The following is a 3529-nucleotide window of genomic DNA, read 5'->3' on the forward strand; positions in this document are numbered from 1 at the left end:
TTCCAGCTTGAATTTCAATGATGCATTGGGGCAACGATTTTGTGAGAAACATCTTCACCCTTAAATAAAGATTTTCTTAATTCCTTACCTGTGTGCTAATTACATGTCACCTTGTTTTCACATAAAACAGACTTCTACATGAGAAAGCAGCAAGGATGCAGTGGCGTTAATGTTTCCTGGTGTCAACCTGTATTATTTCAGTAGACATTGAAATGAGGATGCATCTTGCTGCCTTTCCAATGAAGCAAGTTTAATTTAGTAATAGGTGAAAAACCATCCTTACAAAGGTGTTAATCAGAGACTTGGCTTTGTGGACACTTTTCAGAGAACAAATTTGTTAGCATAAAAATAAAGGCAGAAAATGAAGAGCTGTTTAATCACTCAATTGGATTTTTCTACCAGCATATTTTTTTCTCTGCAACCCATTGCTAAATTGTGCTTCCTAGCTGTTTTTTATAAAATCACTGAATCAAATCTAACTCCGATTACATCAGAGAAGGCCAGGTACCCTACACCAAAAGAGGGGGTTTGAAATTTTGACTTGTCTACTTAAATATCACCAAAACCTGATCACAAGGTCAATCATGTCCCTGGGTGGGATTGAACCACCAACCTTTTGGTTAGTAGCCAGACACACTAACCGATTGCGCCACAGAGACACTTTGCAAAAACTACATACTGACAAAGGCTAATAAGCATTAATCTAGAACGTTTCCTAGAAAAACTTTAAAAAGTCAATAATCTGGAGAGTTTTTGTAAGAATTTTCTTAAATCAACCAACGAAGAAACACATTGGTACTTTCCCATGATGAGTGAGTGCTTCAGGATCTCTTGCACTTACATGTGCAGCAGAGTACTGCAATGGAAGCATGCTGGGCCCATTACCCAGAGGTAGGCAGATTGAAACTATCCTCTGCTATATGCATTTTTTTTGTTAAAGTAATCCAAAACTGGGATTGATATGTTAGCTAATTTTTATTTAATTAAAGTACAATAACTTTTACCATTTGAATTTGTTTTAATAGTATATTGACAGTATTGTTTTCTTTCAAAAATCCACTTAATTTTCTTTACCCTATTATTAAAATGGTAATTGACAAAAACAAACTACATTGTCACCAGAAGAGCAATACAAAATGTACAAGTGATATATTAAAATCATCTTTCCAGCTTGAATTTCAATGATGCATTGGGGCAACGATTTTGTGAGAAACATCTTCACCCTTAAATAAAGATTTTCTTAATTCCTTACCTGTGTGCTAATTAGATATCACCTTGTTTTCACATTAAACAGACTTCTACATGAGAAAGCAGCAAGGATGCAGTGGCGTTAATGTTTCCTGGTGTCAACCTGTATTATTTCAGTAGACATTGAAATGAGGATGCATCTTGCTGCCTTTCCAATGAAGCAAGTTTAATTTAGTAATAGGTGAAAAACCATCCTTACAAAGGTGTTCATCAGAGACTTGGCTTTGTGGACACTTTTCAGAGAACATATTTGTTAGCATAAAAATAAAGCCAGAAAATGAAGAGCTGTTTAATCACTCAATTGGATTTTTTTGCCAGCATATTTCTTTTTCTCTGCAACCCACTGCTAAATTGTGCTTCCTAGCTGTTTTTATAAAATCACTGAATCAAATCTAACTCTGATTACATCAGAGAAGGCCAGGTACCCTACACCATAAGAGAGGATTTGAAATTTTGACTTGTCTACTTAAAGATCACCAAAATCTGATAACAAGGTCAATTACGTCCCTGGGTGGGATTGAACCACCAACCTTTTGGTTTATAGCCGTACACACTAACTGATTGCGCCACAGAGACACTTTGCAAAAGTACATACTGACAAAGGCTAATAAGCATTCATCTAAAACGTTTCCTAGAAAAACTTTAAAAAGTCAATAATCTGGAGAGTTTTTGTAAGATGTTTCTTCCATCCACCAACGAAGAAACACATTGGTACTTTCCCATGATGAGTGAATGCTTCAGGATCTCTTGCACTTACATGTGCAGCAGAGTACTGCAATGGAAGCATGCTGGGCCCATAACCCAGAGGTAGGCAGATTAAAACTATCCTCTGCTATATGCATTTTTTTTGTTAATTAAAGTAATCCAAAACTGGGATTGATATTTTTGCTCTTTTATTTTTCATTAAAGTACAATAACTTTTACCATTTTAATTTGTTTTAATAGTATATTGAAAGTATTGTTTTCTTTTAAAAATCCACTTAATTTTCTTTACCCTATTATTAAAATGGTAATTGACAAAAACAAACTACATTGTCACCAGAAGAGCAATACAAAATGTACAAGTGATATATTAAAATCATCTTTCCAGCTTGAATTTCAATGATGCATTGGGGCAACGATTTTGTGAGAAACATTTTCACCCTTAAATAAAGATTTTCTTAATTCCTTACCTGTGTGCTAATTAGATATCACCTTGTTTTCACATTAAACAGACTTCCACGTGGCGTTAATGTTTCCTGGTGTCAACCTGTATTATTTCAGTAGACATTAAAAAGAGGATGCATCTTGCTGCCTTTCCAATGAAGCAAGTTTAATTTAGTAATAGGTGAAAAACCATCCTTACAAAGGTGTTAATCAGAGACTTGGCTTTGTGGACACTTTTCAGAGAACAAATTTGTTAGCATAAAAATAAAGCCAGAAAATGAAGAGCTGTTTAATCACTCAATTGGATTTTTTTGCCAGCATATTTCTTTTTCTCTGTAACCCACTGCTAAATTGTGCTTCCTAGCTGTTTTTATAAAATCACTGAATCAAATCTAACTCTGATTACATCAGAGAAGGCCAGGTACCCTACACCATAAGAGGGAGGTTGAAATTTTGACTTGTCTACTTAAAGATCACCAAAATCTGATAACAAGGTCAATTACTTCCCTGGGTGGGATTGAACCACCAACCTTTTGGTTTATAGCCATACACACTAACTGATTGCGCCACAGAGACACTTTGCAAAAGTACATACTGACAAAGGCTAATAAGCATTCATCTAAAACGTTTCCTAGAAAAACTTTAAAAAGTCAATAATCTGGAGAGTTTTTGTAAGATGTTTCTTCCATCAACCAACGAAGAAACACATTGGTACTTTCCCATGATGAGTGAGTGCTTCAGGATCTATTGCACTTACATGTGCAGCAGAGTACAGCAATGGAAGCATGCTGGGCACATAACCCAGAGGTAGGCAGATTGAAACTATCCTCTGCTATATGCATTTTTTTTTGTTAATTAAAGTAATCCAAAACTGGGATTGATATGTTGGCTCTTTTATTTTTACTTACAGTACAATAACTTTTACCATTTTAATTTGTTTTAATAGTATATTGACAGTATTGTTTTCTTTCAAAAATCCACTTAATTTTCTTTACCCTATTATTAAAATGGTAATTGACAAAAACAAACTACATTGTCACCAGAAGAGCAATACAAAATGTACAAGTGATATATTAAAATCATCTTTCCAGCTTGAATTTCAATGATGCATTGGGGCAACGATTTTGTGAGAAAC

General features: G+C 34.7%; 1 non-coding gene across 1 annotated transcript; it reads right to left on the reverse strand.

Annotated features, from left to right (window-relative positions):
- Positions 1 to 585: 585 nt before the first annotated feature.
- Positions 586 to 659, reverse strand: TRNAS-ACU (transfer RNA serine (anticodon ACU)). The gene has a single exon. It is a non-coding gene; the product is annotated as a tRNA-Ser (tRNA).
- Between the last annotated feature and the right edge of the window lie 2870 nt (positions 660 to 3529).

Source organism: Pseudophryne corroboree, unplaced genomic scaffold, assembly GCF_028390025.1.
Source record: "Pseudophryne corroboree isolate aPseCor3 unplaced genomic scaffold, aPseCor3.hap2 scaffold_2581, whole genome shotgun sequence".
Classification (NCBI taxonomy): domain Eukaryota; kingdom Metazoa; phylum Chordata; class Amphibia; order Anura; family Myobatrachidae; genus Pseudophryne; species Pseudophryne corroboree.